General features: G+C 41.0%; 1 long non-coding RNA gene across 1 annotated transcript; it reads right to left on the bottom strand.

The window, feature by feature from the left end:
• Positions 1-24,934: 24,934 nt before the first annotated feature.
• On the bottom strand, positions 24,935-25,953 carry LOC139156495 (uncharacterized). The gene is made up of 3 exons (XR_011557324.1): positions 25,864-25,953; positions 25,401-25,433; positions 24,935-25,013 (listed from the first exon to the last, which is right to left on the bottom strand). It is a non-coding gene; the product is annotated as an uncharacterized lncRNA (long non-coding RNA).
• Between the last annotated feature and the right edge of the window lie 438 nt (positions 25,954-26,391).

Genomic DNA, 26,391 nt, shown 5'->3' with positions numbered 1-26,391 from the left:
TTCATAACCCAGCTAGGCAAGCCACTTGTGCATATGAACAGATACCAGAGCCCATTCTCTTGCAGCACTGATGATGTTAGCCAGTTGGGTAATGGAACGTCTAGAAGAAAACCACCTCACAGGACCTCACAGCTCCAAACCTGAGCTCCATATTATTCTCCATATATTCTCTTGAGTTGGCAAAGTTTTATTTTCATTATGTTGACATGGTTATACCTAACGCCCGCCAAGTCAGAAATATTTCTGTAACTGGTACCATATTTCTTTAATTTTTAGATACCAAATCATGAATTGGTATGGGCCAAAATGAAAGGCTTTGGGTTCTGGCCTGCAAAAGTCATGCAGAAAGAAGACAATGAAGTTGATGTTCGCTTTTTTGGCCATCACCACCAAAGGTATTTTCCTTCTTGCAGTGTCTCTTGTATACTGAGACAACCAGCACACCCCTGGGTGTGGTTAATGGTGTGGATTCAACCCAGACTGATGCAGGTTCAAATTCACTTGAACTTTGACCCATTCTTTCTCAGCCCAATTAACCACACTGGATTACCTTTGCAAGATGAAATTGGAGGTGGAGATGTTGTGGAGCTTCAACTGGAGGAAAAAGATCTAACAAATAAACAACAGTGCGCTTTCCTTTCTAGGTGTGGTGAAATGTCTGGATTCCTAGCAGGGAAAGGCTGCATTCCTGGGGACTAAAAGACAGCAGCATTTAAACAGTTTGGTTGAGGGAAAGAGAGTTAAGGCAGCTCCTCCCTAGAGATTTTTCAGATTAGTGATGGATTAAGTTTGGCAAGATTTAATCAAGGACACTACTTAAAGGTCACTCTGTGTCTTTCTTGTTTTTTTCCCTGGGGCCTGATACTAAGGCTCAGTAAGATTCTAGCGTTCTCTTAACCACAGAAGCCAACTGGGGCCAGTCTCTTTCAGGCACCCTGGCCCAACTCATAACGTTGTTTTGGTTAGAAGTAGGGAATCAATGCTGAACAAAGTAAAGTGAGATAAAAATCCCACTTAAATAACTGCATGTTTTGTCTTTATGACGTTTGTGACATTAGACAATCTGAATCCTAAACACAACCTGCCAAAGAATTCACACCAGAAGAGCCCTTCACTCCTCTACCCGAAACAGAACATCCTACGAAACTAGACTTACAATCCTGGCTCTAGAAAGCTTAGAACTAAGACGCCTCAAACATGATCTAAGTATTGCCCACAAGATCAAGGGAAGGAAGGGCGTTAACCCTTTCGCGGCCTCAGTTCTAACACATAAAAACATAAAAGAAAAATACACATATCCGGGACGGTTTGCATCCCAATTTTCGTCAGAAGCACATATGGAGATGGAGTTGCATATGTTTTTACATCGATTAGGAATCTTTTTTTGGGTCAGTTTTCACTGTAAATACGCTACATTTTATGAAAGAAAAAAGAAATTTAGAAGGTAAACGGAAAGAGAAAAGGAAAAAAGAAAATTTCAAAAACGAAAACGTCTAGTTTCAAATTACAGGAAAAAGATAAACATGTCAATTATTAATCTTTTAAACCTTACATGCCATTTCTCTTTTAACGTGGTTATTTCCTGTGTTTGGTTAGATGTCGGCTCTGTTTTTAATTCTGGCTTTGCCAAGCTTGGGAAGAGCCCGGTGGGTCGATCGGGGCCACCACCACGCCTTGACTTCCTACTTGGCCTTTACTCTCATTTGAAAATGCTTTTATTATGATGATGATAATTATTATTATTTCTGGCCCCCACGCCTGCCTTTGGCCCATCCTGAGTTGTTTTAAAGGATGCTCTGATTATCCAGGGGCACCTTGGAGATTTTAAGACCTGTTGGAAAAGTTTTGCACATGCAAAGGTAACTCACCAACTAGCCACAGTTCACCACTATACCTAATTGAAGTCCTCAATGAAAAACACTGCAGCAGGCTTTCTTGTAAAAAATATATTTTACTTTTCTTTTTATCAAACTAAATAAACGACGACCTTTACATTTAACCACTATAATAAACTACTCACAATACTGTCATATAACTCTTATTTTATTTATTACTTTATTTTATTTATTTGTTTTGTCCAATACACAATAATACACAATGAGGGTTATAGAGGATATAATCAGGTACAATGTATTAAAGGGAGAATAGAGGAGAAAATAAGGGAGTAAAATATAACTATGAGAGAATAGCAGAAAAAGATACAGGGATGGAAGAGAAGATATAGGAGATATAGGAGAGACTTTAGGACAGGGAACGGAAGGCACTCTGGTGCACTTATGCAGGCCCCTTACTGATCTCTTAGGAAGTTGGTGAGGTCAACCGTGGATAGTCTAAGGGTAAAATGTTGGGAGTTAGAGGATGATACTACGGAGTCTGGTAGTGAATTCCACACTTCGACAACTCGATTACTAAAGTCATATTTTTCACAGTCATGTTTGGAGCAGTTAATATTAAGCTTGAATCTGTTGTGTGCTCTTTCAGTCTCTCCTTCCCCCCGGGCTGGGCGCTTTCGGCGAATGGCTTGTGGGAAGCGGGTGGCGTGGTTGACAATTTTTTATTGCAAGGGCTTCTTTTGCCAAATTCGGAGTCTTTTCTAGCCACGAAACAACCCCCCCCCCGTTCCCTTTATGGCTACCTCGTGTGTGTGTGTGTGTGTGTGTGTGTGTGTAAGGAAAGGCGTTTGAACCCCGTCAGTTTCCACCTCGCCTCCGCCTACCTTGGCGTGGCTGCCCTTCTGAACTTTAAAAAAAGGACGGTGGTCTGTTTGCAATCTAGGTTTGCGGCTGGTTTGTTGTATATGTGTGTGTGTGTGTGTGTGTGTAAGGAAAGGCGTTTGAACCCCGTCAATTTCCACCTCACCTCCGCCTACCTTGGCGTGGCTGCCCTTCTGAACTTTAAAAAAAGGACGGTGGTCTGTTTGCAATCTAGGTTTGCGCCTGGTTTGTTGGATGGTTTGGTCCGGGGTAATTTTTTTACAAACGGAATTCCAGGTGGTAATTGCTTTGAAAAGGAGATTTTGGGGGGGGGGGGGGGGGGGCGTCTGTGGAAGAATCTTGGCGGAGAAATGAAAAAAGGAGAAGAGCCTTCTCTGTGGTGGCCCCAGCCTTCTGGAATCAACTCCCCCCCCCCCCAGATATTAGGACTGTCCCCACCCTCCTTGCCTTTCGTAAACCCACCTCCTGAAAACCCACCTATGTTGCCAGGCATGGGGAAATTGATATACCCCTTAGCTATTATGGTTTATTTATGGTTTGTTTGGGTTGTATGATTGCTTTTTATTATAAGGGGGGTGCAAGGAGCTGCTAACTTGGCTTTCTGTGATAACAATAAGAGAGAAGAAAAGCTCCCATTTCCCATTCAGAGTCTCCTTTATCACCAACATTGTAGACTCTGGAAGGCCAAAGCCTCCTGATTCTGAAAGCTAATTGCTTCTGCCTCCCACCCCACCCCATATACACCCCCCCACACCCATTTGTATATATCATAGGACTGCTGGGTCAATTTCCTTTGCCATGTTCTTTTTATAGGAAGTAATACTTGGAGGAGAGCAGAAGTGTGAATATTATTATTATTATTATTTTATTTTTTATTTCTTTTATATTCCTTTAAATGAAAATGAATCCACAGTGTGTATAGGGATCTAATTCAGTCTTTTAAACTGAGCTTTGATTTGGATCCAAATAACAACAACAGAATTGGATGGGACCTTGGAGGTCCTCTAGTCTAGTCCAACGCCCTGTTTGGGCAGGAAACCCTACACTACATCAGAAAATGGTTATCCAACATCTTCTTAAAAACCTCCAGTGTTGGAGCATCCAGAACTTCTGGAAGCAAATCATTCCACTGATTAATTGCTCTAACTGTCCAGAAATGTCTCCTTAGTTCTAAATTGTTTCTCTCCTTGTTTAGTTTCTACCCATTGCTTCTTGTTCTACCATCAGGTGCTTTGGAGAATAGTTTGACTCTTCCTTCATTGTGGCAGCTCCTGAGATATCTGAGATCTAGTGGGTTGTTTTTTGGTTTTTTTTTAAATGCAGCTCCTGGCAGTGTGCGGTCTGAATAAGGTTGTTCACCCTTGCCACAGCAAACTGAACATTGCTTTGCTCTGACGTGATCTCCCTGGAAGGTGAGTTTGTGATACCCTAGCTATTATTATTGTAGGTCCTTTCAGATATCAGTATTGTTGCAAAAGCCTGTGACAATAAAGTAAGGGTAGTATCAGTGAACAGGTGGCGGCTTATATTCAGATTTCCTTGGGTGTTTTGTCACTAGTAACTTCAAACCCATCTGCATCCAGTGTCATCTTCCACAATCAGTAAGGGGGATAGTCATAGTTTCTCTATACAGTGGTACCTCTACCTAAGAGCGCCTCTACTTATGAATTTTTCTAGATAAGACCTGGGTTTTCAAGATTTTTTTTTGTCTCTTCTCAAGAACCATTTTCCACTTACAAACCCGAGCCTCCGAAACTGTAACCGGAAAAGGCTCTGTGGGGCCTCTCTAGGAATCTCCTGGAAGGAAACAGGGCCGGAAAAGGCGGGGAGAAGCCTCTGTGGGGCCTCTCTAGGAATCTCCTGGGAGGAAACGGCCTCCACCCTCCCTGTGGTTTCTCCAATTGCACACATTATCTGCTTTTACATGAATTCCTATGGGAAAAATTGCTTCTTCTTACAAACTTTTCTACTTAAGAACCTGGTCACGGAACAAATTAAGTTCATAAGTAGAGGTACCACTGTATATACCCGAGTCTACTTGGGTGTCCAGCAATAGGCCTTTGTTGGGTCACCTTGATCATTCTCCTCTTTCAGAACCAAAGTGAAAACTGCAACCCGCCAAGCCATTCAGACGCATACCACCTGCCTGGAGCCTGTGAATGTGAAGATGGATGACGGTGGCAGAGCTACTAGCAGAGCCTCAATTCCGCAGACGAGTGGGGTGGCAGCTGTTAGGAAGAGAGTGCCAACTACTTGTACCCTTCCTGCCAAGCAAAAGGCCAGCAAGCTCCCCCAGCCATCAAGCAAGCTCCCCCAGCCATCAAGCAAGGTTCCCAAGGTTCCCGCAGCCCCTGTAGCTGGTTCTTCTTGTGGAGCTTCCAAAACGCTTGGAAATGGACCTTCTCGTAAGGCCAACATGCAGCAGCCAAAACATGCAGCAGCCAAGCCTATTAAAGTTGACAACTTGTCTGCTAGAGTGACAATGAAAAAAGAAACAGGGGACAAGGCAAGTGGATCAAAGACTTCAGAAAAATCAGCTAGAGAGAAGGAAGTGCCACAGAAACCCCCCAAAGTGACCACGCAGCCCATGGGTATGCTTTGCCTGTTTTTCAGCATGGAGTAATTCACCCTGGAACCCTTGATACATGCATCTTTTGAGGATGGTTTTAGTCATGTTTTTCAAAGTATTCTAAACTTACTGATTTGTTTAACTCAGAAAAAAGTATTGAGAGTCATCTAATATTAGCTGTTGGGAAGAATGCAAGATGGATCTCTTTTCCTAGATCCCTAGATGTGGGGTGGCTTTTTATAACCTTTAATCAGGCGAGCGGTATTCCCAGCATTAAACTCTGGTAGCCATAAGAATTCAGAATTCTCTGATGTTTCTTTAAAAGCGACAAATGCTGTTTAATCCTGTGAAAAAGAAACCCTCCCTTGTCCTACATTCATTAGATAATTCTTGCATGTGTTCATTGCAATTTGTCAATTAAGTTGTTGCCTTTTTTTTCTCTGGGTGTTGAAGTCCAAATATTTTCAAGTTGCCACGGTTGGGAAACACTGGTGTATAGTATCATCTGGAGAGATAGCTACAGTATAAATAGTGTAGTTTTGCTGTGAAAGAAGTAAATATTTTATTTAAGAAACTCTGCAGTGCTTGTCTTTAATTATCTTCCAGATTACAATTCCTGATATCCTGGTCTGAGGCAGACTGGCTAGCCGCTTTAGCTATCTGGGTGGGCTAGCTTCTGCACAACAGGGGCTTGTTTGGTGTGGTGGCCAAGCGGTGGCTTTGTGTAGAAGAAGACAATGGGGAGGGGAGGGGACTTGTCCTGGCCAGTGAAATAAAAAAGGCTCCATCTCATCCTCTAGAAGGAAGAGGCCCTGAAGAGATACTTGGGCAATTATGCTAAGAGTCTGAAGAAGGAAAAGCAGAGGTACCAGGACCTGAAGGCTCGCGCAGAGGAACAGTTGGACCTGTGAGTCGGGCATCAGAATCCTTCCGGGTTTAGTTCTTTGTTCATTGCTCATATTTATATGCCGCTCACTCCAAAAAGGTCTCCGAGCGGCTGACAATAGTCACAAATACAGCAACAATAAAAATACTGCAATAAGATCTATAATATCCTAAAAACCAGGCATACTTGCAATCAATTCTAAGTCCAGGCCTGCCAAGAAAAGCCCGGCCTTAATGGCTTTCTGGAAGAGCAGCAAGGAGGAGACCTGGGGGCAGTGGATTCCAAAGAGTCGGAGCTGGTACAGAGAAGGCCCTTCCCCAAGGCCCTGCCAGCCAACATGGTTTGGTGGATGGGACCTGGAGGAGGCCCGCTCTGTGGGCCCTTATTGGGTGCCGAGAGGTGTGCGCTATACATGGGGCTACAGATCGTGCAGAATGCAACTGTGCAAGGGGTCATGGGCCGTCCCAGATACGCCCACCTCTCTCCAGCACTCCTGCATTGGCTGCCAATCAGCTTCCGGACGCAATTCAAAGTGTTGGTGATGACCTATAAAGCCCTACGTGGCATCGGGCCAGATTACCTGCGGGACCGCCTCCTGCCACACGAATCCCAGCATCGGGTCAGGTCCCCCAGAGTCAGCCTTCTCCAGGTCCCGTCAACTAGGCAATGTCGCTTGGAGAGGATCCAGGGGAAGCGCCTTCTCTGGGAGGGCAGCCCTCTGGAATCAGCTCCCCTCCCCCAGGAGGTTGGCACTGTTCCCACCCTCCTCACCTTCCGCAAGAGTCTTAAAACATACTTGGGCCAATAGGCCTGGGGAGTCATCAGCCCCTGCCTATGAATGAATGGATCTTAAATGGAATGTATGCTTGGTCTGTTAGAAATGACTGGTTTTTTAAATTAAATTGGGGGTTTCGATTGTAGTTTTTGTTTAATATTGTATTTCAGATTTTGTATTGTTCTTTTTATATGCTGTAAGCCACCCCGAGTCGTTGGAGAGGGGTGGCATATAAATCCAATTTCAATAATTAATAATAATAATAATAATGTGGTAGGAGGTGGTCTCGTACATAGTCTGGCCTTGGGCCATTTAAGGCTTTAAAGGTGATAACCAACACCTTGAATTTCGCTCAGAGACCTATTGGGAGCCAATGCAGCTCGTGTAAAATTGGAGTAATGTGGGCGTCCCTTGGTGCACCCGTTCTTGCTCGTGCCACTGCATTGCAAAGTTGGGTTGAAGAATAAAACCTTGAATGGTTCCATGTGCATGGCCATGTTTTTTATTTTCCCTTCCCATGCAGATTGAAGAAAGAGGTCGCCCAGGTGAGGAGCAAGGCCACCTTGGAGATGGCTGCCCAGTATGTCCACCTGCGCAAAGAACAGCTGAGGGTCTAATTGCTGGAGAGCAGCATTGAGCAAAAGGTCGGGGTTTTTTTGACCCTGTCTCCTTTTTTTAAAAAAAAATTATTCATTTTTATAAATAAAACATACAACATATAACAGTGTGCCCAGTGTTCTTAGTGCCCGCCACCTGACAACATTCGTACCCCTCCACCAAATGTGGGCATATTTTGTATATACAATTTTAACTCAAAAGCAACATATCTATCCTTTCCCCTCTCAACCCCCGAATGTATGCATTCTTCCCGTGGTGGGGCAAATATTCATTCATTCATTCATTCATTCAATTTTAATGCCGCCCTTCTCCTTAGACTCAGATACTTCCAGCCTCAGAGGAAGAATCCGTGGTTCTGCATGGGGGGGGCCTCGCGGAGAAGCATTTATCTCTGCCATTGGAGGTGGGAGTGGACAGAACAAGGGGCAGCACCAATGGGAATTCTCCCTGCTTGAGCGTCATCGGTTTCTGGGCAGAGTCCTTTGAGACTTCACCTGAAGGAGGAGAGAGAGAAGCGGGGAAAGTGGGAGGGGGAGGGAGGGGGGATCTTGGCCTGAAGAACCAACTGGGGCTGCTTCTCTGGGCGGAACTCTCTCCTCCAGTGGGTGAAATCAAGGGAAATTCTGCCTGGAGACTGATGACGCTGCAGAAGGGAGAATTCCCAAGGACGAATCCTAAGGACGGTGCAGAGTTTCTCCCCGCCTGGCTTCTCCGGCTCTGTCTGGGACTGCCGTCGCGTGCACCCACCTCCCCTGTGACCTCAGAAGAAGGCAGAAGATGATGGTGGGGGCTGATGGAGGCCAGCCCCGTCGTGCCAATCAAGGCTGCCCTGCGGGCTTTCTCTAGTGCAACGTTTCCCAACCTTGGCAACTTGAAGACATTTGGACTTCAAGTCCCAGAATTTATTTTTTTTTGAGCAATATATCTCTTCCATTTTATCCCACATTCGAACAGAGAGCTGCAGCTAAGGCCCTGTTCTAACCAATACTTTCCTGTGAATATACACTGGGGTCTAGTAACTCCAACTCTGGAATTGTGTACAAGTCGTCCAAGCAATTTCTGCAAAGGCTGCACCCAGAGATGCCTGCTCTGGTGCCAGGGAGAATCATCGAGAATATTGTACATACTATAGTAGCTCCTCTTTATTGTTTAATCTACATTAAAGCACCACACTTTCTATTTTTGGCTTAGATTAAGAGAGGCTAAAGGGGAGTCCGTTTCTCACCATTGCACATTTATTTCTCTGAAATGGGGCTTCATAGCACAATGGTGCAAAAGAGGAGCCTAACATTTGTTTTACCCTATAATATCAATTATAATATACCCTGGATGCAGAAATTGCTAAAAATACAGAACTATTAATAATTCCTACTGTTTACACAAGGGTATTACAGGCTTCCTTCACTATCACTGCCATCAGAATGCCTATGAGGCCAACTCAGAGGCTTGGGAAGCGTATCCAGGGATTCCAGTCCAAATTTTACACAGTTCACATGCAGAACTTTTTCCTTAGCTCATGTTTTCACAGAAGTCCTCCCATACCCTTCTGACATCCTCAATATGCCTTTTCTTACAAATGCAGGTGCTTCATCTCTCCCCCTTCTCCGTAAATATATTTTTATTTTAGCCGAACTGATTTTAATATTTATTGCAGCTTTCGATCTCATTCAGCCAGTAAAGTACAGTACAGTGGTCCCTCGATCATCGCGAGGGTTCCGTTCCAGGACCCCTCGCGATGATCGATTTTTCGCGAAGTAGCGGTGCGGAAGTAAAAACACCATCTGCGCATGCGCAGATGGTGTTTTTACTTCCACCGCAGCAGCGAGGAGCCGAAGATTGGGGTTTCCCCGCCGCCTCGCTGCTGCCGCTTATCCGCGCGCGCGCCGCCGGGGCTTCCCCCACCCACCCGGTTAGTGTTGTTGCTTCCCAGCTGGGAAGCGGGCCTCGCGCGCGCGCCGCCGGGGCTTCCCCCACCCACCCGGTTAGTGTTGTTGCTTCCCAGTTGGGAAGCGGGCCTCGCGCGCGCGCCGCCGGGGCTTCCCCCACCCACCCGGTTGGTGTTGTTGCTTCCCAGCTGGGAAGCGGGCCCCGCGCGCGCGCCCACGCCTTTGCTCGCGCCACTTACCGGGGCAAGAGGGGGAAGACCCAGGGGAAGCCGCTCAGCCCGGTGGGGAAACTCCACCATCTACGCATGCGTGGCCATAGAAAAAAAGGCCACGCATGCGCAGATGGTGTTGTTTACTTCCGGGTTGAAAACTCGCGATATAGCGTTTAGCGAACATCGAGATAGCGAAACTCGAGGGATCACTGTATACTATATTTAACACTGTTCCATTAATCAAAAGCACTGGGGAATCTGGAGGTCTCCCTTGCTACAACAGCTAGGTCTTATCAAATGCAGCCCAACAGATTAAATAAATTGCTTATGTGATTACAGGATAGGTAATCCTGTATCACTACGAGACATAGTAGCCTGGGAAGAAGTACATACACCCGATTCACGGGGAATTTCCCTGAGTCTTAAAATAATTTGTCACCTACTTCCCCTATTATTTGATCTATGAGTCATAAACCACATGCATCTATCTGGCATGAGAACATGAAGCCATACCAGTAGTGGGTTGTAAATCCTGATGCTACTGGTTCGCTAGTGTGGGTGCCAGGCGTGTGGACGAAGCCTCCTGCCGCCACTGCTACTAGTTTGCTGAACTGGGCCAAACCAGGAGTAACTCACCGCTGAGCCATACATAATGCAACATAAAGACTCCTGAGGCATTGATAGGGGCATCTGACTATCATTCAGACTTGGAACTATTAAGTAACTAACCAAAAAAGACCTCCACATGTTGAGCGTGTGGTCAATCAACATGCATGTCAAGGGAGGTGAAAAATAAATTGTGCAGTAGCAACCATGTTTTTAGGTACTCATGAACTGAAATCTATGAACATGAAAGCAAGTGTGACATTCAGGCACATCTGTTCACATTCAAATTTACTATGCAAGTAACCAAGAAGCAGGGAAGCTGGAAGAATTGGAATGCTGGGCAGGAGGTTAGCAAGCCCGTGTTTTAAGACCCAAGAGCTGCCATGAGGCAGGGTTAAGTAAGTCCCAGGAATTGCTGGAAGTCAGGCAGGCGATGAGGATGATGTGATCAATTCAGTTGTGTCCAACTCTTGGTGATTCTGCGGACCAGATGTTTTTCCACATCTCCTGATCTTGGACTGTTTCTTTGAGGTTTTAGGCAGTATAACGTATATATTTAATTAATTTTAATGCTCTTTGTAGATACGCTGTTAATTATTTATACACACTCTTCCTGGATGCGATACTGTATTTTTATCTTTCAGCTAAGAGAAATTGATCCCAGTAGAGCAACTATGAAAAAAACCTAAGAAATAATTCTATACTATAGATAGAATACCAAACGTTGCCGATAAACACATCCATGGTGATTTATTGATGGTCTGCACCTCTTGGCTTTTTCCTGATAAAAAAGGAATGATTTTATTTTTAAAAGATGAGCACCTATTATTTTATAAAACAAAGCACTGGCTACAGCCTAACTTTTATTTCCAAAAATGTTCCTGCAATCTAAATGTGTTCCATAAACTTTCTTAGAAAATAAAAAGAATGACATCTACTTTCAATTGCTTTGTTTGGCAGCATGTCTACAAGTGAAGAAAACACACACACGCACCAAAAGCGTGCATCAAGCTACTCTACATAAACGAGGAACAAGCCTCACCCTCACTTATACTGACAACGTTACCTACTTGGGTAATGAAACATCTGCAATCCAAAAACCACACTCAGAGAGTACGAAAGATACGGCTTCTAATAACCGGTATATCTTAGCCAGAGTTCAAAAGAATTAGTAAAACTAAGGTGGAATCTGTAATCTACTTGAATGGATGAGGTGAAAAACAGGTTTATTGACAACAGGGCAAAGAATCCATTCATCTGAGAAGCATTTAAAATTAGTAATTTCATAAAACAATCCCAATACATATAAAAAACAGGCACACAGTCAATCAATCAAACAGCAAAACAACATGGGCAAGGGGGAGATGTTTTAGTTCCCCCAAGCCTGACAGCAAAGGTGGGTCTTAAGGAGTTTACGAAAGGCAGGGAGGGTGGGGGCAATCCTAATCTCAGGGGGGAGCTGGTTCCAGAGGGTCGGGGCCCCCACAGAGAAGGCTCTTCCCCTGGGTCCCGCCAGACGACATTGTTTAGTCGACGGGACCCGAAGAAGGCCGACTCTGTGGGACCTAACCGGTCGCTGGGATTCTCTGTGGTGGCCCCGGCCTTCTGGAACCAACTCCCCACCTTTCGTAAGTTATTAAAAACTCATATTTGCTGCCAGGCATGGGGAAATTACCAAAATATCAGAATGGGATATGATTGGACTGCTCCCAAAGAGGGGAGGGATTTTGATATTGGGTATTGCTTTCAATGCATTATTTTTGCATGGATTTTTCTCAGAGCTTGCCTTGTTTGTGCTGCACTCGGTTCCTTAGTAAAAGTACCTTTTCTCTTCCATCTGTAGGGTCAAGGGTCGTTCTTTCCCAGGAGCAAAACTGGGGTCAGTCTGACACTTGCTTAATATTTGTATGAGACCCATTTTGGTGAACTGCTTAAGGCAGCACACTAAAAACCGGAAGACTCTGAATTCTAATCCCAGTTTACTCATAAACCCAGGTGGGTGATCTTGAACCAGTGACTCCCTTTTGGCCCTAGGATGAATGCAATGGCAAACTACGTCTGAAAAGTAGCTGAGTGATTTCGGCCAGTCTCTCTCTCAGGCTAACCAATCTCACAGGATTGTTTTTGTGGGGAAAACAAGAAGAGGAAGTGTGTTGTATATGTTTGCTACCTTGAATTATTAGTAAAAATAATAAAGGTGGGATACACAAACAGACCTTGCAAAGAAAACAGCAGGAACTAATTCATTAACACTGACTCAAGGTCTCTCTCTCTCTCTCTTTCTTTCTCTCTCTTCTCTCTCTCCCACTCTTTCCTACTACCCCGCCCTTCTTTTCAGAATAAGAGTAATAAAGAATGTTCACACTAATTCGCTGACCAGTAATTCATGAGTACTTTTGTACAATTCTTGGTAAAGTATATACTGAGCACCCATGGAAGGTCAGTATACTGTACTTTGCTGACAGCTTTACTATTCCAGCTACAAAGCTACTCATAACTCGACTGCTGGTGAAAATCCTCATACTGCAACTTCTAGCCGCCCTGAGTCTGCAGAGAGGGACAGCATATAAATCCAATAAATCTAATCTAATCTAATCTAATCTAATCTAAGCTTTTTGCATTTTCATACACAATCTCTGTGTGCTCTGAATGCTGAAGCCATCAGATAATCTTCTGGCAAAGTCTGGCAAACAGTTCTTAATATAATTCTTTGCTTCTTGCTCAATAATCATAGATTTCTTCAATCTAAGTATTTTACTGACACTGATCTACAACCACAGAATATTAATACAATTTTGTTCTGACATAGCTAGAGCATCGTGGGACTCACCGATGATCAGATTCAAAAGTCAAAACAAAATGGAACGTATGGAATATACTGATATACTGTGAATACTATACAGTGGTATCTCGACCTAAGAATGTCTCTACGTACAACCTTTTCTAGATAAGAACTGGATGTTCAACATTTTTTTGCCTCTTCTCAACAACCATTTTCCACTTACAAACCCGAGCCTCCAAAACTGTAACCGGAAAAGGCAGTGAGAAGCCTCCGTGGGGCCTCTCTAGGAATCTCCTGGGAGGAAACAGGGCCAGAAAAGGCGGGGAGAAGCCTCTGTGGGGCCTCTCTAGGAATCTCCTGGGAGGAAACAGGGCCAGAAAAGGTGGGGAGAAGCCTCTGTGGGGCCTCTCTAGGAATCTCCTGGGAGGAAACAGGGCCGGAAAATGCGGGGAGAAGCCTCCGTGGGGCCTCTCTAGGAATCTCCTAGGAGGAAACAGGGTCTCCACCCTCCCTGTGGTTTCCCCAATCACACACATTATTTGCTTTTACATTGATTCCTATGGGAAAAATTGCTTCTTCTTACAAACTGTTCTACTTAAGAACCTGGTCACGGAACGAATTAAGTTCATAAGTAGAAGTACCACTGTATTAGAGTAGCACAAAGTCCTAATTCTGATACATATCTTTTGGCAGAACAGAAACATTCTTCGCATTCATGCACATTCAAATATCTCATTGGTAACTATTTGCAGTTACCAAAACATGCTTTAAATGTATCCAGTGACGTATTTTAAACAATGCTATTTATACTGTCCCTCTGCCTAATAAGCTCACGGTACTGCAAGCACTGATAATTAAACTATATTGCATAGAGTGGAAGATGCACAACTAAAAACGCAAATCTCTGACATTGTGTTCAATAGCCACACAGAACATATAGTCTACGGAGAGGGGCGGCATACAAATCTAATAAATAATAATAATAATAATAATAATAATAATATAGCAGTAATAAAGGAGAATGTCTATGAACAGGGAGTATAAAGACAGCAGTAGCATAACTAGAAGGCTCTGTTACACAATGAGGTCCCGGGCGTAGACATTGGTCCAGGTTTTCAAACTCTTCCGAAAAGTCAGAAAGTTGGGGCTGATGTGATTTCGAGAGGAATCGTGTTCCTTTGAGAAACAGAACCAAAATTCCCTACCAACTTTCCTACTGCCCAACAGTAACATTACCCTGTCTACTGCTATCAGATCTAGGCTGCAAAAATCTATACATGACTAGATGGCAATACTCCTTTTGCCACTAAGTACCGTATTTTTTGGAGTATAAGACACACCTTAGTTTTGGGGGAGGAAAATAGAGGGGAAAATCTGCCTACCAGGTATTTATCTGGCTAGTGTCCTTAGTCTGGTCAGATTCAGCATATTATTTTATCCCCTGGTTAGGGCTTTAAAAAAAACCTTATTCAGAGAGAGTAACAATGAAAGAGTCTCCAGTAAGAGCTGGGAACATCGTTAGCACCTTATTATGACTGGAAAGAAACGTATTCGGAGCAAGTAGAGCAATGAAAAAAGCCTGCAAAGATTTAGGGCTGGAAAAACATTCTGTGGAGAGAGTAACAATGAAAAAGCCTGCAAAGTAAGAGCTGGGAAGATTGTTAACAACTAGTTAGGGCTGGGGGGGGGAAAGCTTTGAAAAAAGCTACCTCCAGAATATAAGATGCACCCAAATTTTCAGCCTCTTTTAGGGAAGAAATACATATACCCGTAGCTGTTCCGGTTTATGTATGGTTTGTTCGTGTTGTATGATTGCTTTTTATAAGGGTTTTTAAAACAGTTTTTAATATTGGATTTGTATACTATGTATTGTTTGTTGTGAGCCACTCCGAGTCCTCTGAGAGGGGCGGCATACAAAAATAATAATAATAATAATAATAATAATAATAATAATAATAATAATAACAACTATTATTAATAAAAAGATGCATCTTATATTTCCCCAAAATACGGTAGTCATCTGAGTTTTTGCAATCCATTATCTGGTACTGTTTTCCATCCCTGGCTACTACAAATATCTATGGCTTCTCTGTAGCAACATCTGCTCTCAAAATAGCATTATACAAGCACTCATTTTGACGGAATTTAAAAAGTCTTTGAAAATGCGGGCAGCATAATATCTTATGGATCTTGATCATCGTATTAATAGTCAGCCAGTACTAATAATGGTCTTCCATTTGATTCATAAAATATTTTTTCCCTCAATTATTACAAAAATGCTGTAATGTACTGTATTTTTCAGTTTGAGAGGAAAACTATTTAACTAGATTAAAAATAACATAAACATAATTTCATTTTACATCTCATTTTTAGCACTAACACTAATTATTTTGGGGCTTGAGTAAGTTGTCAGAGTCAGGTACCCATATATCATCATGAGGATTAAAACTGTCAGGTATTCAGGTTGAATCAAATGTTGGCCTATCATTGGGACACTTCATTTTGTTCTTTAGAAAAGCTTGAAATTTAAAACGTGAATGGTCTTGTTGGGACAAAATACAGACCAAACACAGGTATTCTAGAGACTGGGCACATGATTATGGTTATGTGCCGCACCCATGTAGTAAGCTGTAATCATCTTCAAATTCACCATAATTTTGAGTTTGCTAGATCATGGGGGAAAAGTTGCTTGGTCCATGGCATGGAGACAACTTCATGATAAAACTTCATGATACAAAGAACAGTTAAATGGCAGGACATATAGCTTGCCAGAACCTATGATTTTAACATGCATATCAGTGGTCCAAGACAATTCTGAGCTATCTTATATCCTCCTATTACTGCCAGAAAGTATCCAGGTTTAACCGCAAAGCCAACATCTCTTCTATTTAACTTTGGAAAAACCGAAATATTTGTATCTAAAGTGGAACTTGAAAAATTTAAGACAGGCTAAAAAGGAGGCGGCAGGCAGTCTAGAACTTGTGGCAACAATCTCAAGCAGGCGCAGAAAAGAATTTAACCTGAAGTTTAAATATTAAACACAATTCTGTACTTCTTGTTTCCGCCTTAAGAATATATACACCTCAACTCACTCTAAAAATTAGACATTCTCTACCAGAAAGATTTTACAACTGATGTGTGGAATTTGATATGACAGAGGAAAATATGTTTCTGAGGGTTCTTAGAATTCCCGTCACAAAATCTAGACAGCTTGCAGGAAAGAAATGCCCGTTGCAATCCTAGGTCAGCAAGTTAACAGTAGAAATTTTTAAAAAGATATGAACAAATTTTACTAAGATGGGTTACCAAAGCCAAACTGCTGCTGAGCCAATTAGAACATTAAAGCATTCTCTTCCTTGCTGATATTATCCAAAGATTTAAAACCAAATCAGAATGCATAACAAACCCTATACTAGATTTTATCTTACAAGTAATTTTTTGGTTTGGTGAACATGCTGAAAATGCAGCAAGCATTTAAAAAGCCAAAGTGAACTGGCTGATGATAAACTCAGGTCTTCCAATGTGGAGGTAGCTACAAAATTAACCCCCTTACAGTGTATATAACTTGAAAAACAAGCACAGTAATCTGTTATTAACTTTAGTCTCGCTATATCTTAGAACATGGTGACACACTTAACACGACAACAATAGAGACACCAGCTGCACACCACTTCACTGTCATGCTTCATCAGGACTGGAAAGTCTTTTCAAAAGGCCAGGTAGAGAACAAGACAAAAAAAATACAGAATACTCTTTCCTTCCCAAATGCAACAAGCAACAGATACGTTTAACCAGGGGCCCCCAAACTTGACAACTTTAAGATTTGTGGACTTCAACTCCCAGAATTCTCCAGCCAGCATAGGTGGCTGGAGAATTCTTGGAATTGAAGTCCACAAGTCTTAAAAGTTGTCAAGTTTGAAGATCTCTGCCTTTAACCAATGGCACAAGCAGAGTAGTACTACTCTTCAGCAGTTAACACACCCTTTCCTGAAACTTTGTTAAGCCAGCATCGTTTGCCCCTAAGGATAATCTCTTCCTTGCTCTCAGATCACTAAATTCTCTTGCTCCAGGGAAGTGAAGCTACTTCCTCACCCTTGAATGGCAAAACCTAGCAGATAACTTTAAGCGGGGGAAGGAGGCAGAAGGAAGGACCTACAAAGCCTTTATGACCGGATCCGAAGCTGAAGAAGAAATCCTGCAAGCGAAGAGTGGTGGGCCACTGGAATAGGACAAGCTGCCAGCCTGTGGAGATTCAGTCCTAGTTTGGAAAGAGAGGTCTCTGTTTATCCAGCTGCCTCCTCGCCATGCTGCAAATCATGACAGCTCTTTTTTAAAACAACCAAGAGCACTTCCTCTTATAGCAGCTACTAGTGAGGGAGGCTACTGCTAGAAGGGGCGGGAATGGAAAGCCAGAGACGTGCAGGCTTACTGTTCTTGGCTAAGCTGGGGCAAACGGTCTTTGCTGAATTAAGACTACATGCAAGAGCTATGCTAACATGAGATCAGATTAGTTATATTTTGTCCGCTCCTGTTTTTAATACAGACAACAAGTGGTCAAAATAGGAAGCACCATATCCACCCCCGTCCCAGTTAAAAGCGGTGTTCTCCAAGGTAGTGTACTGGGACCAACGCTCTTCATTCTCTACATCAATGACCTTTGCGATTACATCACAAGCAACTGTGTCCTGTTCGCCGTCGATGTAAAACTCTTCAACACCACCGATAACACAACTACTCTCCCAAAAGACCTTGACGCTGTTTCTGAGTGGTCTAACACATGGCAACTCCAAATCTCAACTAGCAAATGCTCTGTCCTACACATTGGGAAGAAGAATCTGAACTCCAAATACAAACTGAATAATCAAATTATCACAGATAATCCCCACTCAGTTAAAGACCTTGGTATACTAATAACAAAAGATTTAAGTGCCAAAGCCCACTGCAACAATATAGCCAAGAAGGCTTCAAGAGTTGTAAACCTAATCCTACGTAGCTTCTGCTCTGGCAATCTCACACTACTTACCAGAGCTTACAAAACTTTTGCCAGACCCATCCTCGAATACAGCTCATCTGTTGGGAACCCATATCGCATCTCAGACATTAACACCCTTGAAAATGTCCAAAGATACTTCACCAGAAGAGCCCTTCACTCCTCCACTCGAAATAGAATACCCTATGAGACTAGACTTTCAATCCTGGGCCTAGAAAGTTTAGAACTCAGATGCCTTAAACAAGATCTAAGTATTGCCCACAAGATCATAGGCTGCAACGTCCTGCCTGTTGGCAACTACTTCAGCTTCAACCACAACAACACAGGAGCACACAACAGATTTAAACTTAATATTAACCGCTCCAAACTTGACTGTAAAAAATATGACTTTAGCAATTGAATTGTCAAAGCGTGGAACTCATTACCGGACTCCATAGTGTCATCCCCAAACCCCCAACACTTTACCCTTAGATTATCTACGGTGGACCTATCCAGATTCCTAAGAGGTCAGTAAGGGGCGAGTACAAGTGCACTAGAGTGCCTTCCGTCCCCTGTCCTATTGCTCTCCTATATCTCCTATACTTTTCTTCTATTCCTATATCTCTTCTTCTATTCTTTCATTGATATGTTCTATTACTATATCTTCTTTTCTATTATTTCTTAGATATATTTTACCATGAATATCTCCTCTATAACCTTCATCATGTATTTTACTATGTGTATATAGATATATACCCACTAAAACCCTCATTGTGTATTGGACAAAATAAATAAATAAATTAAAATAAAATAAAAAAGTAACGTAAACATAAGAGGAAGTGAGATATAATGACGCATATACCTCCAGATACATGTCTTGATAAACTTTGCAGACACTGCACATTACAAAGGAAAAAACCTAATTCCCAGGACTACATATCGTAGGATTTCGCTCCCGTGCTTTTGGGATACTTTCATTTTCCTGGTTTTGAAAGACTATACTGGAAAGTCAAAGGGGTGTGTGTGTATACAAGATAGTGAAGTGGGGAAAAAAATCCCAAAACTATCACAAAACGGTAAAGGCAAAAATGAAGTCCTCCTTAGCTAATTCTTCTTGCATTGAATATCTGTTTTTTCTTCTTGTAAATAGTGCTATAACTTGACCTGATTTTGCCTCAGTAAAAGGTCATCCTCCTACTTCATTTCCTTTACTCTGTGAGCAATTCTTCCATTTAAACAGACCCTGTTCTCAATGACAACAGCTATTAGCAAGCGAAGCTATTGCTAGAAGGGGCGGGAATGGAAAGCTTATCAGCCATGCCTTTTGATATTGAAAATGAACAGATTATTCTATTTGGGGAAAGCAAGCCCAAATAGCATCACACCCTAATACATTATTTCTTGGTTCTAAATACACCGTAGTAATGTTTTATTTTCTGTTATCAGGATAAACAATAACAGATGAACTAAGTCTAAACCAGTGTGTGCCAAGCATATTCTAGGTGGAAAAAGGATAATGTGCAATTTGCATCTCATTTGACAGTTATGGCCATGTGGTTCTTAAAGACTGACATATTATCACAAAAGATTTCTTGAATTATCATCCACTTCATCATTCAAATATGTGTGTATACATATTCTTTAAACATAACAAAGTGTTACAAATTAATCTTGTATGTGTTTTATTTAGTGAAATGTGCACAAAAAGTGTTTTCGAATAAGCTTTATTCCACCTTTCCCCCAACCTTTTCCTTCTTTCTTCTTTATCAGTATGTATATTTTAGAATAGAATAGAATAGAATTTTATTGGCCAAATGTGATTGGACACACATGAAATTTGTCTTGTTGCATATGCTCTCAGCGTACAAAGAAAAAGATACATTTGTCAATTTTACATTTTGATACATACACTGATACATTTTATCAGTGCTCTTCTCAAAAGCTTCCCTCTTTATTAAATATCAAAACGTTTGTATTCTTTGATAAGGAAAAAAAACCCACATGGGCCTCTCTGCACGTGTATTACCCTTTTTGTAGAGCGCTGAGCAATCTTATATTTTCAAAATCAGATAAATAATCTGTAGTGCGGTATCTAAACATTGAAGTTTCCCCCAAATAATTTTTCCAGCCTTTTAAGAGAAAACAATTGGAAATATTTTTTGTGCCGCAACAGGCATAACTGTTTTTTTTTTGCTATGCATGTTAGATCATTACAGTAACATGTATTGTTAACATGTGCATGAAGTACAAGAGAGACTTGCAAAAAAAATGTCTAAAATGCATCTCCCCCTCCCTCTCCCAAAAAGATTCTGAGTATGTTTTCCCCTCTCCCTACACTACTTTCAGAAATGCCCAATTTTGCATCTGCTCTTAAGCATTAAGTATAAATCTGGGGTGACACATGGTAACATTATTCATCTTACTATTTTGGTCCTGGGTTTCAAATCCAATGCACCAAATTTGCTATTGGAGGCAGTGGTCACATGCATGTGAATATATCTTTACATAATTTGGGGGGTGAAGCACTGGATGTTATCATAAATATGTGGTGTTAAATTCTGAGTAACTCTGAGGTGTGTGCTGCAGTCACATTTGTTCCAAGAAACATTCAACGTGGTCCCCTTTGTAGCACCATCTAGCAATCAGAAGTTGAGTGGTTGGAGACAAATTATTACTCAGATTTTAAACATTTCATATTGCCAGCGACATTCATTTGGGAAAAAAGACTGCTACGAAGTAGGAAAATTTTATTCAATTTTGCTATTCATGTTAACAGATTAAGACTAGGATAATATATACTAATGTACCTTAGAAAGGAAAAAGGTGGGGGTCCCTCATAAATAAGCTATGTGTTAAAAAAGCCATCATACAATGTTAGCAGTGAAGGGCTGTAAAAAAAATTACTACCACACTGTGGGCGTGGCTAATTGTGTGGGTGTGGCTTGATGGTCATGTGACCAGGTAGGAGTGGCTTGACAATCATGTGACCAGGGGTTACTTAAAGGTCATGTTTCTGGGTGGGAGTGGCTTACTGACCAAGAATTTTTTTCAAATAGGTGCTTGGATTCTTTTTCAGTTGATTAAATCACATTATTTGAATAGCCACAAAAAGGACAAATGATAGAGAGCATTATTTTTTGAGGAGCCCAGTAACATTTTAAGGTTTTGTACTGAATCCAGAAGGTTCAGCATGATAACAGATTAGGCAAGTAGCTCATTGTTCTTTAATTTTTTTAAATTTTCTCTGAGTCCTCGGAGAGGGGCAGCATACAAATCAAATAAATTATTATTATTATTATTATTATTATTATTATTTGCTATAAAAGTTCAGTTCTAGATAATGATTAAAATGATTAAAGCGCTTATGGGTAAAAACATACTATCTAATTATTTCCTATTTTAAAAGTAATTAAGGATCATACTAAGGTACTAGAAAAGGAAGGACAATAAAAAACTATTAAGTATTCAATAAATAGTGTATAAACGTACTAGCCCCACTGCGTGTGTGTCCCCCACCCCACCCCATAGTGGCAGCAGTCCATTACTGAATGTTAGCAAGGTTAGTTAGCTAGATAATAATCCCTAAGCCTATCACAGACTGGACAGAATGGAAGCTCTTATTCTCTTCCTACCAAATATAAGGGGAGAAAATGTTAGGCAATCAAGCAATTATCATGGCTATGTTCCACAGGTGAACCTGGTAAAGAGAATCATTAACCTAAGTAGAGAGATGGATCCAGTTCTAGAGCAGTTAGCATTATATAAGAATAAACAATGCCAAGTGAAAATATATAATGCTACAGTAGTAAAAAGCCAAAAACCATTTTCACATCATTTGATGAAGGCTGCCAGTGCAAGATGCAAACAATCTTTCATATTCCAGCTAACAGTTTCAAGAAGATAATACTTTTGCTTATTTAAAAAAAGAAGTGTAAAAAAAGATACACTACAGATTTCTAAACTCCTCTATTCTATATAAAAATTTGATAAACCCTTTCTTATATTTCTTTTTCTGTTGCATATTCTTTTTTCTCTTGCTTTTTTAAAAAGTTTCCTTTTTTCCATTATTTTGTATTTTATGAGTTTTGAAAATTCAGTAAAGCTATGTTTAAAAAGGGAAGTGTGTTACCACCCAGAGAAACAGCAAACAGAAATGGTCTGTTAATTTTTAAAATCGTTTTATACTGCCTTTTACAAGTCAGTTCACAATGGGTCTAAAAACAATAAAGAATTATTAGATCTTTAAAAAGTAACATAACAAAAGTTTCTGATAATATCAACAGAGCTACCCTAAGAACCATCACGGCAAAATTAAACAAAAAGCACACACTCAAAATAAGAATTAAAACCTATAAACATATCGTCAGCATCATCTGTAGAGTTTTTCAAATGGTAATACCACGATAAACACGCCCTTTCCTTGTAGCCAACCCACCTCTCCTTAGACTAACTTCACGAAAAGGGCTTCTCAATGTAATACAGCACGTTAATATGGGGAAAGATTTAATTAAGATAGCAAATCTAAAATGATCCACATGGATCAGTTTAATGAAAAGTAAATACATCAAATGTTAGATGGATACAGGACCTTTCTTGATGTTCATAAAAATTGGACTAGTGTAATTATCTCATTCCCAATTCAGATAAAGCCATTTTTCGGATTCCATTTTCAAATTCTGAGATAAGGAAATAAAATAGAAGATAATGGAATTCTGAGCATATTTTTTATTGTCACTGTGACAGTTGTCTTGTGAGGAAAAAAATGCAGCTAGAAAAAAAATATCTCTGCTTCCTTCAGACTCTTGTCCTGGGGCACTGGTGACAATGAAGCTTCCCTATGTAACCTACTTCAATCACAATTGAAATAACAGGAATAAAGTTATATTAAAAGTGGGATGTTATTTTCATTTTCTTTCTATCTCCTTTTCCATCTGTGGCACGTCTTTTTAGACTGGAAGCCTGAGAACAGGAAATGCCTGTCTTTTATTATTAGATAATCTGCTATGGAATGTAATAATAATAACAACAACAACAACAACAACAACAGAGTTGGAAGGGACCTTGAAGGTCTTCTAGTCCAATGTTTTTAAAAACATTTAAATAATAATAATAATAATAATAATAATAATAATAATAATAATAATAATAATACTAATTTATTAGATTTGTATGCCGCCCCTCTCCGAGGACTCGGAGCGGCTCACAACAAGCAATACAAAACCAATATTTAATTTTTTTTAAAAAAAAACCCTTATAAAAAAGCAATCATACAGTTCAGACAAACCATAAATCGGAACAGCTAGTGGTATGTCAATTTCCCCATGCCTGGTGACATAAGATGTGTTTTCAGGAGTTTGCGAAAGGCAAGGAGGGCGGGGGCAGTCCTAATTTCCGGGGGGAGTTGATTCCAGAAGGCCAGGGCCACCACAGAGAAGGTTCTTCCCCTGGGTCCCGCCAGATGACATTGTTTTGTTGACGGGACCCGGAGAAGGCCAGCTCTGTGGGACTTAATCGGTCACTGGGATTCTTGCGGCAGAAGGTGGTCCCAGAGGTATTCTGGTCCAATGCCATGTAGGGATTTATAGGTCATAACCAACACTTTGAATTGTGACCGGAAACTGATCGGCAGCTAGTGCAGGCCACAGAGTGTTGAAGAGACATGGGCATAACTAGGAAGGCCCATGATTGCTCTTGTGGCCGCATTCTACACAATCTGAAGTTTCCAAACACTTTTTAGAGGTAGCCCCACGTAGAGAGCGTTGCAGTAGTCGAACCTCGAGGTGATGAGGGCCTGAGTGACTGTAAGCAGTGACTCCCTGTCCAAATAGGGCCGCAACTGATGCACCAGGCAAACCTGGGCAAACGCCCTCCTCGCCACAGCTGAAAGATGGTGCTCTAATGTGAGCTGTGGATCGAGTAGGACATCAAGTTGCGGACCCACTCCGAGGGGTTCAATAACTCCCTCCCTAGGGTAATGGATGGACAGATGGGCTTGTCCTTGGGAAGCAAAATCCACAGCCACTCCGTCTTGTCAGGGTTGAGTTTGAGCCTGTTGACACCCATCCAGACCCCAACAGCCTCCAGGTACTGACACATCACTTCCATCGCTTCACTGACTGGACATGGGGTGGAGATGTACAACTGGGTATGATCAGCGTACTAATGATACCTCACCCCATGCCCTTGGATGATCTCGCCCAGCGGTTTCATGTAGATATTAAATAGCAGGGGGGAGAGGACCGAACCCTGAGGCACTACACAAGGGAGAAGCCTAGAGGTCGACCTGTGACCCCGCACTAACACTGACTGCGACTGATCAGAGAGGTAGGAGGATAACCACTGGTGAACAGTGCCTCCCACTCCCATCCCCTCCAGCCAGCACAGAAGGATACCATGGTTGATGGTATCGAAGTATATCAAACAAATATACTGCTCAAAAAATTAAAGGGAACACTCAAATAACACATCCTAGATCTAGAGTCTTCGGAGAGGGGCGGCATACAAATCTAATAAATTGAATAAATTGAATTGAATGAATGAAATATTCTCATTGAATATTTCATTTGCACTACTATTCCAACTGCACAACAGCATGTAAAATTGACTGTCAATCAGTGTTGCTTCCTAAGTGGACAGTTTGATTTCACAGATGTTTGATTTACTTGAAGTTATATTGTTTTTTAAGTGTTCCCTTTATTTTTTTGAGCAGTGTACATTTACTTAAATATTCTAAGCCGATTCAGTAACTCATAACTGCTTTTGCTTAAGGTTTCAAGGAGCACAGGGGAAAGGGGGAAAAAAAGAATTGGATAGACAAAAGCAAATTATTATATCTCAACTCATCTTTATTCATCTCTGTGTCCTCATGATGTGTTGGCTGTTCCAGCTGGGAATTCTGGGAACTGAAGCTGAAAAGATCTGTAGAACTCTACAGCAAGCCCCAACAACTCACAGAGTTATAAAACGGACGGTTTCCATGCAGTTTTCCCTGAGCATCTGGGGAAGAAGAAAAGGTTTGTGGACCTGGTGAGCAACGTGACTGCCAAAGCTGGCATAAGCAAGCTTTCACTTGACCTTTTCCAAACCTCCACCCTCTTTTCCCCAAATGAAAGAGGATTATGCTGGGTAAACAGATCTGTGGTTGACTCATCAACACACACATTTCAGAAAGAGGTTTTCTAAAAGAACAGGACCTTTTTCTTTTAAAGGTCTCATAAAATTCAAGAAGTGATAGTAGAATTTTTTTCCTTGGTCAAAATAAAATAGCAGCAAGGACAATAGAGAAGAGAAAGTGCATTCCAACCATCCAAAATTTTAACCCATAAAAAACACTACAGTAATTGGATTTGTGATATCCATAACATTTTTAGCATACAGGCATACCTCAGAGAAGTTTGCTGGTTCTACTCCAGATCACTGCAATAAAGCGAATATTGCAATAAAGTGACTCACACATATATAGTTCCTATAAAAATATGTTTACTCTATACTGTAATCTATCAAATGTGTAATAGCATTTATTCTAAAACACAATCTACATACCTTAATTAAAAATACTTTGTTGCTAAATATGGCAAGTCATCATCTGAACCTTCACCGAGTTGTAATCTTTTTGCTCCTGCCAATACTTGCCAAAAGCAATAAGGCAAAGCACAATAAAATAAGATAGGCCTTTACGTGAATGTCCTAAAGCAGTAGAATAGGCAACTTTTTAAATATCATAGTTGATGCATAGTTGGCATTTAAGCAGTGTGCTTAAAGGAGCTCACTACAAAACTTGGAGGGATTGAGACAAAAACTATAATTTTATTTGATTTCATTATAATTAAATAGTAGAATTACTCACATATGTGGCATTGAATCATTTTCTTATGTTATGTAACAAATTACTGTAATGAGCTTTAGAGTCCTTGGGGGCATTTTCAAGACTTCTCCAGGTTCCATGCCACTCTGGGGCCTTAAACTATACATCTAAAGAAGGAACTGAAAGATTACCACAAAATTAATTCATGAGTTTGTAATTAACATTTTTCAGGAATAATTATGTTTAAATAATAATTTAAATAATTATGTTTAAACAAAAATAAGCAAGAAATCCATATGTACATAATGCATACTGAAAAGGATTGGATTTTTCTTTATACATTTATTAACCAGTAGAAAATAGGCATATTGTCAACATTTTAATTAGGTTATGTTTTATTTAATTAGCCCAAGAGTTTAAGTTAAATCATAGGTAATTCAGGAAAAAGATGAAATCTGTACTAATTATTCATAATTACATTTATTTGCATATTGACTTGACTAGGATCATAGGGACTGAGCTCATCATAGTTTGCACAATAGTTTAATTACAATAACCATAATTATATTC

Source organism: Erythrolamprus reginae, chromosome 1 (assembly GCF_031021105.1).
Source record: "Erythrolamprus reginae isolate rEryReg1 chromosome 1, rEryReg1.hap1, whole genome shotgun sequence".
Taxonomy (NCBI): domain Eukaryota; kingdom Metazoa; phylum Chordata; class Lepidosauria; order Squamata; family Dipsadidae; genus Erythrolamprus; species Erythrolamprus reginae.
This window is presented reverse-complemented; position numbering and strand designations above follow the sequence as displayed.